The sequence below is a fragment of the Myotis davidii genome, unplaced genomic scaffold, assembly GCF_000327345.1.
Source record: "Myotis davidii unplaced genomic scaffold, ASM32734v1 scaffold210, whole genome shotgun sequence".
Classification (NCBI taxonomy): domain Eukaryota; kingdom Metazoa; phylum Chordata; class Mammalia; order Chiroptera; family Vespertilionidae; genus Myotis; species Myotis davidii.
In genome coordinates, this window is record NW_006282396.1 from 2,031,347 (window position 1) to 2,046,753 (window position 15,407).

The 15,407-nt window shown below is 38.1% G+C and overlaps 1 protein-coding gene and 1 long non-coding RNA gene across 2 annotated transcripts in view; both read right to left on the bottom strand.

Annotated features, from left to right (window-relative positions):
- The window catches only part of LOC107181959, a 21,311-nt gene extending 14,439 nt beyond the window's left edge, over positions 1–6,872 (bottom strand). Inside the window, exon 1 of the long non-coding RNA XR_001512672.1 lies at positions 6,862–6,872. This is a non-coding gene — a long non-coding RNA (uncharacterized LOC107181959). The remainder of the gene's footprint in view (positions 1–6,861) is intronic.
- The window catches only part of LRRTM4 (leucine rich repeat transmembrane neuronal 4), a 685,676-nt gene that overhangs the window by 549,067 nt on the left and 121,202 nt on the right, over positions 1–15,407 (bottom strand). The window lies entirely within an intron of this gene.

A 15,407-nucleotide genomic window follows, 5' to 3' on the forward strand; every position in this document is an offset into this window, starting at 1 on the left:
GAGTTTGTGACTTAATATTTGAGAAAATACTAGACTTACAATTCACATGTATAAACTTACTTAATTTTTAAACAAATAATGAGGTAGTTATAAATGTTATCCAAGCTTTAACATATATACTTTTTAAAAGGTTCAAATTTTTGCCTGAAATCACATTGCTGAATCCCAAAGTAGCTAGTGCTTGTATTTAGATCCTTTTCCACTGTGCCATAATACCAGTGCTCTCAAGCCTCTTTGATTAACTTATGGAATTTTATAACGACGATGCTTAATAAGTTGCTCCCATGCGGCTTTCATATTTAGGTGGACCTCTCTGAACATACATAAAATATAACATAAGCTTATCTTGATATAAACTTAAAATACATTTGCTCTTTCTCTATTCAGAGACAAATGAGACTAGCTGGTGAGTGCTATTTTCAAAAAAGTTCATTTCTATGCATTTGAGTTCATTGGGACAAGACCTTATTTCAAATTATTTAAAACACTCAAAAACATGTTTTAATGATTTAGCATTCACTTATATTCATTTGATATCCATTGTGTGACTTAGAGGTTTTTTTTGTCCTTAAATGACCCAGCTTTCTTCCTAATTATCACCACTTTCTAAACAATTAGATACTTTGGGTTGTGTTTCTATGACATTTGCCATGGCACAGATTTAATTTTGATCATTATAATTACTTCATATCTTGTAATTGACATTTGTATTAAAGCATTACTTTGAACATTATTAAAACTAGCATCAGAAGGAACTCTTATCATTTGCAACAGCATGGATGGAACTGGAGAGCATTATGCTAAGTGAAATAAGCCAGTCAGAGAAAGATAAATATCATATGATCTCACTCATTTGTGGAATATAATGAACAACATAAACTGATGAACCAAAATAGATACAGAAACAGAGAAGCATCGAACAAACCTTCAAACCTCAGAGGGAAGGCAGGGGTGGGAGGTGGGGGTAAGAGATCAACCAAAGGACTTGTTTGCATGCATATAAGCATAACCAATGGACACAGACAGTAGGGGAGTGAGGGCATGTGTTAGGGGGTGGGAGTGGCTGGGGAGAGGTCAATGGAGGAAAAAGGAGACTTATGTAATACTTTAATTAATAAAGAATTAAAAAATAACTAGGACCAGGTTTTAAATCATTGAGATTCTATCATTAGGACATGCTTAATTTCGTTGGTTTATTTATTAAAACCACCATGATTTACCCATTTAAAGACTGGTGAGCATTTTAAAGACTGATTAAAAAATGAAAGAACCCTACAAACAGGCATGATCTGTGTGTGTGTGTGTGTGTGTGTGTGCATGCACATACATACGGGTGTCTATGGATAGGTATTCCACATTTAACTTCAGGGGAAAGTAGTTAACAGCTGTTGAAGTCACTCACAATACTTTTTTTTATGGTCCCCTTATGGCATTTATCATTTTGGAGCTTGTATTCAAGCTATTTATATGTATTTCTAGTCTCCCCTAAGATTTTTACAGATAGACACTGTGTTTAATTCATCCTTATATCTCCCACAGTGCCAACACACAGCTTTGCATACTGTGAGTGCTTGCTAAATGTTTGTTAAATGAATGACAGAAGAAAGTAAATTTAGTTTATTTGACCCCTCAGTCAAGTCGTTTTTTATTAAAATGCAGTAAATACAATCTCTACAAAAGCTTTTCCCCAGACCTTTCTTTTATTTCTTATTGATGTATTTTATTTCCCAAAACTTAAATTACTTTTTTATCAATAAAGTATCATCTTCTACTGCAGATGTGAGGTTAAAAGGAATTGAAGATGAAAATGGAAAATACTTGAGATGTATTATCCTGCCTCCTGATTATCCAATCCTTCTACACTGTCCAGTGAAGCATAACAATGTCAGTTCCTGATACAGCAACTTAACTGGACCAGTCTGAGAATGCCTCAAAACCAAAAGCTAATTTCCTAGTCTTCAGAGAATAGTAATGCCTTCAGAGTAGGCAAGCAAATCCCCGCCCTGCCTATCATAATAAAAGTTAACTGAAATGACCAATGCCATATAAAAGTAGAGAAAGTCTCCATTGACACTGTTACTACAGAAGGAAGACAGCCACATTTTGAAATCCTCAAGGGTCTTTGCTTCATTCAATCAAACTAGAACCTAATTGAAGCATTGCTATTTATTTCCTGAAACCGCAATGCAAGCTGGTACTAAGTAAGTGGAGAGGAGGAAGCTAAAGGAACCCACAGACATGCCTTAATTTAGAAATGTGAGAACTGGAGGGGAAGAATACTAGATCTATTCCGCTCTGGAATTCCTTTGGCCAACTCAGATAAAAAAATATTTCCAAGTCAGCTGATTTGAAACAAAGTTCAAGAGCAAGAGTAAGTATGGCCATATTCAACTGAAATCAGCGAAGTTTCAATTTGGTGAGGGTTTCCCCTGATGCTATAGGCCCTCTCTTGTCACCATCAATGACAGAGAAGAGGCAGGGCACACCACCCCTTGCTTGTGAAGTACAGATAACTAGAGCAGAAAAGCTGGTATCTAGAAGAAAAGATTTAAACAACACAGAGAAGAAACTTGAGTTTCAAAGAATCCCTACTGGGATCCCCCATGGCAAGCCTTACTCTTCAGTTTCTAGATCACTGACCCAAACAACTAAATTTAAATTAGTCACTTTTCCACATCTGAATTTCCAAAAGGACTACTTTAGCAATAGATGTGCTGAGAGTAAAGACATATAAATAGTTCACTTACATTATTTTCTTTTTCTTTTCATTGAATGTATTAGAGTGACGCTGGTTAACAATTCTACAACACATCATCGGCACACTGAATTATGTGCTCACCACCCCAAATCAAGTTTCCATCATCGCCATTTATCCCCCCTATACCCACCTCCATATCTTCCTATCCCCCTCTCCCTGGTAATCACACACTGTTTTCCCAGTACATGAATTCTCTCTCTCTCTCTCTCTCTCTCTCTCTCTCTCTCTCATTCATTAGCTCTACTCTCCGACCTAGCCACCTAGCCCCTCCTTCCCTGACAGCTGTCAACCATTATTATTTTAAGGTGAAAGCAAAATTATAAAGACCATTTTTCTTCTACAATAACAAATACAAACAAATGAAACTGTTATCATCATAATTAGCTAATTAATATTAGTAATAGAAAGAGAGCAAAGGAGAGGCCAAATATTATTCATATGGTCATCTGGGTAGTTTCACCAGGAAGCTACAGCTTCATGCTCCCCAGGGAACCACTGGTTTATTCCCTACTGATCACTGGGGGAAGGGGTGGAACAAAAGGGTAGTTGTGCACATGTACAATGAAGTCAGGGTAGCATGGGGAAAGTGCTTGCCTGTCAGTCTACCCTGGGGAACAATGGATTGGCTAAGGGCGACCCCATCAGAAACACATGAAATATTGGAAAGTTAGAATTCCCAAAGAGTTCCCTCTCATTTCTCTTCTTCTTGCTCTCTCTTGCTCTGTGACACACTCTCCCAGGCAATTGTGTGATCTCTCTCCACAGCGCTGTGGCCTTGAGCAGCTACAAAGATATTTGGACCCCACACACAATGGGCTGCACCTGGGAACACAAGCTAAGCTGGCCAGATGCTGGACTGGAAAATATTTTAATATGAAGCAGAAACTATGGGCAGTGGCCCTGCTGAAGACAAGATTGGACTTTTTCCATAGTGATACAGAGATGGGACCTTCGACAAATTATTAACAAATAAGGAAGTTCTGTCCATTGCATTCTCTGTGTGATAAACTCAATTTTTGGTAACATTCAGTAGCAACCACACAAGTATTTATTTAAATTACATATTTTTTTTCTATTTCCCCAAAATATATGATAAACAGCAAATGACTATCAAAATGTTATCCCCACAGCACGGCCAGTGTGACTCAGTGGCTGAGTGTTGACCCATTAACCAAGAGGTCACTGGTTCGATTCCTGGTCAGGGAACATACCCAGGTTGTGGGCTCAATCTCTAATAGGGGATGTGCAGAGGGCAGCCTATCAATGATGTTTCTCTCATCAATGTTTCTATCTCTCTATCCTTCTCCCTTCTTCTCTCTTTAAAAATCAATTAAAAAGAAACTTTTGAAAAAAAAATAGGTTCATCCTCAAGCAGGACTAGGAGCCTTTAGAGCAGCTGTGAGCAAACTACGGCCCGTGGGCCGGATCAGCCAGTTTGAAATGAATAAAACTAAAAAAAAAAAAAAAAAAGACCGTACCTTTTTATGTAATGATGTTTACTTTGAGTTTATATTAGTTCACACAAACACTCCATCCATGCTTTTGTTCCGGCCCTCCGGTCCAGTTTAAGAACCCATTGTGGCCCTCGAGTCAAAAAGTTTGCCCACCCCTGCTTTAGAGCCTAGAGGACTTTGAAGGGGACTTTTGCATCACCCTGGTGTCTGGTTTAAAAAAAAAAAAAATCACCTTAGATAACTACTCTCATTTCTAGAAACCAAGGCATTTCAAGCCAATTTTAGCATTGGGCATGGAGGGAAAAAAAGCAGTTTGGATTCTCCTCCATTCAGAGGCACTTGCCATCCTTAAAGCTGTCCTGGAGATATGGTCTCTTGAGTAGCTAAATTCTATTATTATTAGCCGCTGAATTAGATGAAAAAGTAATGTAACTTCCTATGTTTCTCAAAGCACAACTGTTCCCTAGCGAAGATGGGATGTTCTTAGGGCAGATAAAATTGGTCACTCTGTTGAAAAGTGTATCCAAAGTTTTGAGCCTACTAGTGACCGTTTGTCCACAATACCTGTTTTGAGTAGCAAGAAAATGACTTTGGAGTTTCACATAGGTTTCTGTGCTAGTTAATAACATTGTCTTTCTTCTGGATCTCAGTCCTTTGCCCAGCATTTGTATACTGACTGGCTGTGTGATTTTGAGCAAGTTATTGAAACTGTCTGGGCTTATTTATAATACTTAGTGGACAGTTTTTATATATGTATATTAAATATATTTTTATTTATTTCAGAGAGGATAGGAGAGGGAGAGAAAGATAGAAAATGATGAGAGAGAAGCATTGATCGGCTGCCTCCTGCACATTTCCCCCTGGGGATTGGGTTGCCACCAGGGCATGTGCCCTTGTCTAGAATCGAACCCGGGACCCTTCAGTCCACAGGACAATGTTCTGTCACTGAGCCAAACCAGCTAGGGTTGGACAGGTTTATTTTGAATATTAAGTAAAATAATGTAAATCATAATGATTGTAGTTTTTTCTCATTGTTTTTTACCATCTTGTGCTGAATGCATCTATTTCTTTTTCCTTAATGTGAACACATTAAGGAAAATACTGTCATTGTTTTATTGAATAAAATGTACCTATTGAAGGAAATAATATATAATAAGAATATTTCACAAGTCAACATAAATGAGGGATAAAATAGCATTTATTGAGCACCTAGTACATACTAAGGTCTGTACATGTATCATCTGTTTTTAATAGGAGGTTTTATACTTGTATTTAAATATTAATTTTCTCTTTTCTTTAACAATGTATTCCTCAATATTCATCTCTACCTATTACATAATAGAGGCCTAAGGCTTTAGAGGCCCTCACTTATTTAATATTCACTCAGCTGACTAGATTTAGAGATTTTTAGCAAACATCCACAGTGAGTTTATCTCTTGATGTACTTTAAGTGAGAAATTATACTAAATCCACATTCACCCCCTGGTTCTTCATTTCAGTCTCCAGGACTCCGGGATCATCATAGGCTCCAGATCACCACGCTTGTTGCCATTCACCCTTATTTTCAGTGAATCAGAGAAGAAGTACTCAACAGAGCACACTGCCGTAAGATTCTTTACCTAGAAGATGATTCTCCATACAAAACCCACACTGTGCAATTTCCCCTTGCCTGCTATATTATGTCTGAATTTGAGTCTAATTTTTTCAGGCCCTGCAAAGCATATTTTATTAAAAATAGAATAATATAAAGAAAAATGAAGAAATAAGAAATGGAGAGGATTTAGGAGGCAACTAGGGAGAGCAGAAGCAAGTGAGAGTAAGCACACACACAAAAAGAAACAGCTGACAGCTGCCTCTAGAGTCTACACTTGTGAAAGTTTCTCTGAATAAATCACATGAGGCTGAGACACATGGTATGGTCTTTTCCTAGGAAATGAGGAACAACCTCAAATCCCCTTAAAACCAAGATAGATTACAGAATTTTTTTTTCATGATAGACCAAAACAATGCATATGATGATGAGAGTTTAAGGAATGCATAGGATTATGAGAGTGGAAGGAAAAACAGTGTCATATTTTTATGTTCATCAACATAGCTGACAGTAAGTGATTTCTGAGACCAGGCACCTGCACACACTTATTTCCTGAATATCACATAGAACAACAAATTGATTAAGTGGCATTGCCACAGAGTACCGATCAACAAGGTCAATTGAAATCAGGCTAAATATATGTTTCTTAAGAGAAGGCTGTTTATACATAGAAGACAGTACATTGCTGCTGTCTTATTATTTTATTGCTATTCTTCCTTTTACCCATGGGTAGGTTAGGCATTATAGGGACCTCAGACCCGTGGCTTCCAATACAGCAAGACACAATGAGTAACAGATGGACTGACTCTTTGATTTACTTATTCATTAAAAAAAAAATGTTTACTGAGTGTAGAGAGTGTGCAATAAATATATGCTGAGAGCTAAATAAGTGCAACTTAACAACAGATTTTTGTAATTCTCAAGGTTCTTCTTACATGCTGTCTAGTTGATTATCAAAATAAGGAGTTGAGGCCATATTAAAATATTTTATTCACACAGTAAATGTGTATCAGGTGCAGTAATAACTCCCATCTTAGAATAAGATATAAAATTGAGACTAGAGCTCAGGTTCCCTGATTCAGTATTTTATGGTCATGGCTTACTAGTATTTGTATTTTCAACCCTTCCTTAACCCTCAGTACCTTAGAAACAGGAGGTGGGGGAAAGACCTCTAAGACTGATTTCTGTTAATTAAATGCAGACATCAGCAGATAATAAATCAGAGAAAAGATAAGAAAAGGCATTTTACAGAGGCTTGATGGCTTACAGGCAAGCAGGATGTGATTATAAACTGATCAAATTATTTATCATCTCTAAAAGATAATGCATCTCTCTAAGAGGCTGTAATTGCTTGCAGGGAGTAGAATACAAAAGAGAGTTGCACCGAACAACATCTGCAATGCTCATTCCAGAGCTGTGCTGAGCTGTGAGGTGCCCTGGCCCAAAAGTTTGATTTGTCTCCTTGGGGTCTACAAAGATTCTTTGCAAGAAACTATCTTTAGTTTGTCTTATGCATATACCACTAACCATTTAAACTCATGCTTTCTTTTATTCCTTGTTATATGCTAAATAGAGTTATGCATGTCATTGTCTTCCCATGTGCTAAACCAAATATGCTACCTTCTTTTCAGTTCATTTTGAAACTTACATCTTGACTATAGTTTTGCTTTCTAAACCCCTCGCCTATTGGGAGACTCTGCACCAAGTAGATCTGATTTCATTGGCAGTGATGGTTCCCAGTGGAAATTACTAGGCTGGTGTTATAGCTTTCACCCCAGTCTCATGAGCTTCACTTAGATGAGTCAAAACCCAGGTTGCACATCCATGCTTGAGGAGGTGTTGACAAATTTCTTAGGCTAAAAGGCTTAAAGTCAGACTCAGACATGCAGTAAATCTCTGGATGTCACGCTACCCATCAGGTTTCCATGGAGCCAGCTGGCTAGCCTGACCCAAAAGCAGCTCCCACTTCATTGTGCCCTACTTTCAACTTTCGAATCTTCAATTTCCACATAAATTTCCAAATGTTTTTATCAATGTAAATCATGTACTTCTAATTGCATTAAGACTTAAAAAAAATATTTTCCTTGCAAAGAAACTAGTTATTTTACATGACCACATCAAGCCCAATTTATTCTGTTAAGGGGTATGGATAATCATAATAAAACAGGTCTAGAATACCTTCACTGGAGCCCATGGAGCAGGATATATTTAGGATTTCAGACTATTTTAGAAAAATAAATAAGCACATATTATATATATTGCATATTATAACTCAGAGTCCAAGATACACCCTATAATCAAATGCATTAATATTTTTTTCAGATAAATGTAAGAACATCTAGAGTAAATGGAAGAATTAAAGGTTAAATAGCCCCATGTAAGTTTAAGTTAAATTTTTATGTCAAATAAATTATAAAACAGCTTTCAGTTTTTTGAATATATGGATTTCAGAATTATGAATAAAGGACTGTGAACCATTAATAATAGCCAATGAGCATTTGTGAGTTCTCGTATTTCCACAGTAATAGTATGAATTACACGGTTCCTCACTGTCTTCATATTAATAAGGAGGAATCAAACACTCAAAAACATTGCATAGATTTGCCCAGTCATGCAGTTAGTAAATTGCTGAGAACATAATAAAAATCAGTGTCTTGTCCTAAAACATGACATTACACTAACTCCACAAGGGAAATTTGGAAAGATGTGCAAGTTAAATCTTTTAGCTCCCTCGTCACTTTGTCTACTTAGAAGTGGTCAGAAGTATATAGACCATGAAGTCAGATAACTGGATTAAAACCGAAGGCTTGGGGTTGGGGAGTGGGGTCAGGCAAGAAGGGACCAACTCGGGGGAAAAGGGGACACATGTAATACTTTCAACAATAAAGATTTTTAAAAATTAAAAAAAAAAGCTATTTCAGAAAACTTGGGGAAAAGGCACTTCAAAATCTCCCTAATGCTAATTTCTGAAATGTAAGGCTAAAGGTCCCTATCATGTAGTGTTGTTAAGATAACTAATTGAGGTAATGTCAGTTGGCAAAGCAGAGTGTGTTCACTAGCGACCCTCAGCTGCCTGCTCACTGGTCCTCATCGCCACCCCAGGCCTCATCACTGATTCCAAGACTGAATGACAAGCCATAAAACTCTGCTTTCTCCTGGTCAGACAACCACCCTTCCCCCACACTCACATGACACCAGCCAATCTTAAGAAAATGCAATAGTTTGAACTTGGACACATATCCCAGTTATGTGCTATCCACAGTCTGATTTGAGATCCTCTCTGAAACCCTTCCTCTGGCTCTACAATACGTCCTCATCAACAGACTCCTTCCATCTCTTCTCTGAATAGCTCCTTCTGAAATCACACTGCCCTTAAAAAAAAAAAAAAAAAGAAAGAAAGAAAGAAAAATTCCTTTCCTTTATTTCTCAATCCAATTCATGGGACCTGGAGGTATGCAGAGTTTTTCCTTGTTATTTCCAGTCCAATTAAATAAATTCACCAGAAAGTCACATGGACAGCCTTTCCCCACATTCACTGTGTCTGAAGCTGCACATATCACTCTTGCTTCTCTCCTGTTATATGATGACAATTCTCCAGTTATGAGCAAGAGCCATTCCTTCAAGCACACTCAAAAACCTAAATCAGGAAATTGTCTCAATATCTTCCCCTTCACCAGGTTTTTCATTTTACTTGGATAATATATACATACTGTAATATTCCCAACATTTAACAAAACAGGGGCTGGGCGGTGCTACTTAATTCCATACCAGTGGTTCTCAACCTTCTTAATGCCACAACCCTTTAATACAGTTCCTCAGGTTGTGGTGACCCCCAATTTCATTGTTACAAATTGAACATAATTAAAGCATAGCGATTAATCAAAAACCAATATGTAATTATATATGTGTTTTCCGATGGTCTTAGGCGACCCCTGTGAAAGAGGCGTTCGACCTCCAAAGGGGTTGCGACCCACAGTTTGAGAACCGCTATTCTATACCTATCCAGCCACTTCCTCATTCCCTGTTCCCTGTCTCAGAAAAACTCCCCTGGAGCTATCTGTAAACACTGCCTCTATATTTCCTCCCGTGCTCTCTTAAACCTCACCCACAACTTCGCAATTTAACACCACAATTCCACAGAAACTGTCAATGTGATGCCTGTGACCAATTCTTCATCCTCTTTTTTACCTTGTTTCCCAGGATCTCACCATGATGATCCCATTCTTCTTGAAACACACCCTTGGTTTGGTGGCATGACACCGTATTCTTCATCTTTTTCTGCATCATGAGTATTCACCTTTTCACAATTTCTTTTTTTCTCTAATGCCTACAGATGAATAATTGACCCCACAATTTGCTCCAAATGCCTCCATTTAAGTAATTGGCCCTATAATTTGCTCTAATGCCTACAGCTGAGGATTTGGCCCTGTCTATTTACCTTGCTTCCAAGACCAAAATGCTTAGAACTATCATTGACTTCATTTCTCTTTCCTCCCACAACTCATCCATTAGCACATATAGGTGGTTTTATATCTCAGAAAAACAAAAACAGTTTCTACTACCAGATAACAATTGCCTGAGGTCAAGCCCAAAGTATTCACCTGGACAATCGAGGGAGGTTACTGACAAACCACCCAGCTTCTTTTCTTTCTCCATTTCCTCACGGTTTTGCCTCAAGTTATGCAATTCTCTGCTGAAAAGCTCCATCAATTATTTACTCATTAGCATACAGTCTGTGAAGGGCTTATATGACCTTTCAAAGATGCCTTACACATATTGACTGAATATCTAACATCTTCAGGGCTCTATATTTTGATGGTAGATAAGAAAATCCTTTTGCTCATAAAAAGTTTACACACATTTCTAGTTCCTACAGTACACTATCCTAATTGAGATTAATGTGATTAATTCTTAGATTTTTAAAAGAGTATTTTTATGTTTTGTTTACTCCCTTTAAGCCATTCCCCACACTGAACCATAAAAATCATCCTCAAGTACAAATCCTATCTTAACCATTTTTGTGCTGAAAACCGTCTAGCAATGACTCCCTGCTAAACTCAGGTACGGTTTCCAGTCCCTAACCTGATTTATCAGTTTGCCTTTCTATCCCAATCTTTTTAATGTTATTATTTCATGACCCAAACCCACCCAAGAAAAAGAACAAAACATAACAACAACAACAAAACAACAAAGAACCCTCCCTTCCCCTCCCACCCCCCACCCCCAGCCCCATTAAACTGCCCTGTTGGTTCTTGGTTTTAGGGCTATAATCCTACTGAACAAATCTTAGCCCATTGGTTAGTATCTTTTATTATACAGATACATGTTGATAATAATAATTCTATCCAAAATATCTCTTACATCTTGTGAAAATGAACAAAGGAAATATAAATCAGAATGGAGTCAGGAAGCCATGAAGCAGTGGTTCTCAACCTTCTGGCCCTTTAAATACAGTTCCTCATGTTGTGACCCAACCATAAAATTATTGTTGTTGCTACTTCATAACTGTATGTTGCTACTGTTATGAATCGTCATGTAAATATCTGATATGCAGGATGGTCTTAGGCGACCCCTGTGAAAGGGTCGTTCGACTGCCAAAGGGGTCACGACCCAGAGGTTGAGAACCGCTGCCATAAAGGAAGGATTCTCCAGCATGTATGTACTCACTTTTCTTGCACACCCAGCAGGAAGAAAGAGGATTTCCTTCTGACCCAGCAACAACAAGCTGCCCACTGCTTGCGGCCAATAAAAACCTGCCACAGCCCTCCCCAATTGCCTCCTAATACCTAATAAAGACTGACCTGTTTGTCTCCTCCATTTGCCTATGGTTGGCTATAGATGTTCCCAACTGCAATTCCTCTGCTATTCCTGGATATGATATTGGCCTTACTATTTCATTTGAAAGGTCGTCATCCCTTTTCCGCTTTTTTTAAAAATACATTTTATTGATTTTAGAGAGGAAGGGAAAGGGAGAGAGAGAGAGAGAGAGAGAGAGAGAGAGATAGAAACATCAATGATGAGAGAGAATCATCAACTGGCTGCCTCCTGCACATCCCCCAGTAGGGATCGAGCCCACAACACAGGCATGTGCCCTTGGCTCGAACAGAACCCGGGACCCTTCAGTCCACAGGCCAGCGCCCTATCCATTGAGCCAAACCAGCCAGGGCCCTTTTTCCGCTTTTGCATTTTAGCAGAATAACTCTTGTTTGTGTGGTTTTTAATGTTTTCTTAGTTAATTAATTTATTTGTTTATTTTTAGAGAGAGAAGAGGGGTAATAGACAAAGAAACACCAGTGAGAGAGAAACATGAATCAGTTGCCTCCTGCACGCTACCTACTGGGGATCGAGCCCTGTGAGGGCCCTGACCAGAATATGCCAGAGGCCGGAGGCCTACTCACCACGTGCATGGGTGCAGGCAAGGACACAGCGGGATTACTAGGTTAAAGGCCCCTTTGCCCTATGCATGCCCAAGGACAGTGACTCAGTAGTAGCTACATAGGTACTGAGCAAGGCACCCTTAGGTAACCTGTTTATGTTAATATAGCCTGAGCTCTTTTGTTTGAGCATGGATATAAGTTACCACTGACCAGCCAGTTTGGGCTGCTTTGTTCCTAATAAAGCATGTCCCACTTACCCACTGTTACCTGCGTGTTCTTCCAATTTCATGCACCCGAGGGGTCAAGTCCCTGGTTGAGGAACTTGCCCCCAACAGAGCCCAAAACCCAGGCATGTGCCCTGAGTGCGAATCAAACTGGTGGCCTCTTGGTGCATACACTGTTTTAAGGTCTCCTCTCAGAATTCCGTAGCAGTAGACAGCTTGTGTACCCACAGTACCCTGAGCATGGACCCAGGAATCACTTACTGCTACCTATTGGCTTGTCACTGCCACGATTGCAACTTCCTTGAGCTGTGTGTTGCTTCAGCTGGATTTGTAGTACTTAGTATAGTACAGTACTTGGAGTAGTAGCATGGGTATTTAATATTTACATAAAAAGGGATAAATAAACAAATGAACGGTGAATAAGATCATGGAAATTGAAAAGGTTTTATGTATGTAATATAAATATATTTATGTTTAAATATGTTTAAATATAATGCTTTTAAAATTCACCATTGACTATAATCTTTTAATTTCTTCTTTATCCTTTTGATCTACTTAATAAGTATTTAATGGTTGATTTCTACCTGCTCAGTAGTGGGGTTGGAACTTGGTAGGTCCCATATACTAATAATTGTCCAGTCTTAGGTACTTGGGTGGATCTTAGATAATTCCTCCCTTCAAGTCATGTTCTCTGACTGCTCTCAGATTTGTATCATATTTTGCCATCATCATCTTCAATCTTAATGATACTCTGAACCTAACTCTATCATGCAATGGCAAATACTACATATAACTAATTGTTGTTTTAATTAGTGTGTTTTTTCTCATTTATGAGAAACAGACACATATTTTAGGAAAGGAGATTGGAATTTGATTGAGGGGGTTTTTCTTTGTATTTATCAAGAGGAAGAAAAATGTTTATTGCACTTTTTATCATTTTATAAAATGTCTTATAGAAAAATATAATACAATGCAATTTATTTATTATAGTTCCAAAGGATTCACCTGAGCGTTCAGCACAAGTTAGAATCATAAGTACCCTTGTCTATATAAACAAGACAATAGTATTTCTATTCTAATGTATTTTTTTATATAAAGGAATGGTCCTTAAATCAGCTCTTATTACAAGAGTGTTGCATGATGGTGTTCTGATTTAGCAAGTCACTCTACTTTAAAATATGGTCACATAACTAATTTACAGAAATGAAAAGCAAACTTGAAATTGTTATAATTGTGCACTGGGAAAAAGCAAATTCATCAATTGTTACTATCTCTAATTTCCCCCATCATCAATTTTTAAGATAATTGCTACTTAATAGAGGCAAAGGTTTGTGATTTTTAAAAATTTGATGTGCCATCATTGTACAATAGTAACATCGAAATTAATTTGTTAAAAAATATTGGAACTTTCTCTATGGGGTACTACATTTCAAAAAACAACAACACATTTAAATCATTCAGGTACAAGGAAAATATTAGCCTTTAAGGTAACTTAGAAAGGCAAAAATAAATAAATAAATAAATAAATAAATAAATAAATAAATAAATAAATAAAACAGCCCCAAACTCCATACTAGGAGAGAAAATGCTGGAAGTATATAATAGTTGAATACACTGCTTAACATATTTATCACAATGATAGTTTGACTTCTGATTTGCCTCAGCTTAGTGAATTATCAAATGTACTGAATAGATCTGAAGTTTTCTTTGAACACCATCATAAACTCCAAATTTTATAAAATACAGGTATAGTTATCTAACCCAACACATTACGCTATCTGCTTGTCTCACAGGAGTGGTGGGAAAGCTAATTAAAATGGCCACAGGGAACCTCTGAATAGGAAGCTGCATGGAATAAAGTAAAAAGTAGCATTTTTAGTTAAGCAACAGGAATGATGTGGGGCCTTGAATTTCATGTTTCTAATGTTCCCCGTGAACCCCTCCCACCTCCTCCTGTTTTTCAATCAGGGAACTTTCACATTATTGGTAAATGTGATGCCACTTTTTAAGCTAAATTTATAAACTTATTAAACACGCTCCAATCAGAATTACTAAATAGCAGGTGTAAGCCATGATTTTAATTACTCTTGTAATGTAATTTTTAAAGTCTAATATAAAAGCTCAGCTTCCACAGATGTTTGAGTTGAATGCTTCCACTTACCAGCCTCACTCTAATTGCAATTGAATTAATACAATTTACTTTGATTTATGGGCAAAATGCTAATTTTGATTTGGCTGCCCTTCTGGGAATCTATAATAATAAAAGCATAATATGCACATCTACCAAACAACTCAACAGCAGAAAGACCATCCGGATGACCTTCCGGACGACCACGCTATGACACCCACTGGTGCCAGGCCAACCAAGGCGGGTGCGATGCATTTGGGGCCCAGCCATCGCCCCATGATTGTCCTGCAGAGGGAGGCCCAAGCCACAGACCCAGGGGGTGATCAATCAACTGGGGGGGCTCCATGATCATCCCAAAGAGGGAGGCCCAGGTTACCGACCAGCAGGCTGTGGCGGGTGGGCAGGGCCTACCTCTTTGGGGCAATCAATCTCAGGGTTCCTGGACTGTGAGCGGGCACAGGCTGGGCGGAGGGGATCCCCTCCCCAGTACAAGAATTTTATGCACCAGGCCTCTAGTTATATGTAAAGGCAAACTTTACTTTAAATTCTTTACCATTCAAAACTGTGGGATTGTGGTGGAGGAAGCAACTAAACATTCTATTGAGACAGGCGCTATTCATGAAGTGGGCCACCTCTCACAACCCTAACCTTTAAAGTCTTGTTTCTAGTCTACTGAACAACACACATTTACCTACAAGAGATGGATCTCTTAGACTTTGAATACAGTTTCATTTAAGCTTTGAACATTACCCCATAACATCATTCTACTACTCTTCACCAGTGTCTCTGCCTTCATTTCCCTTTCAAACTTCACATGGCTAATACATATTTGTGTTCAGTATTTGATACAAAGATATACCCTTTCAGGAATTCTC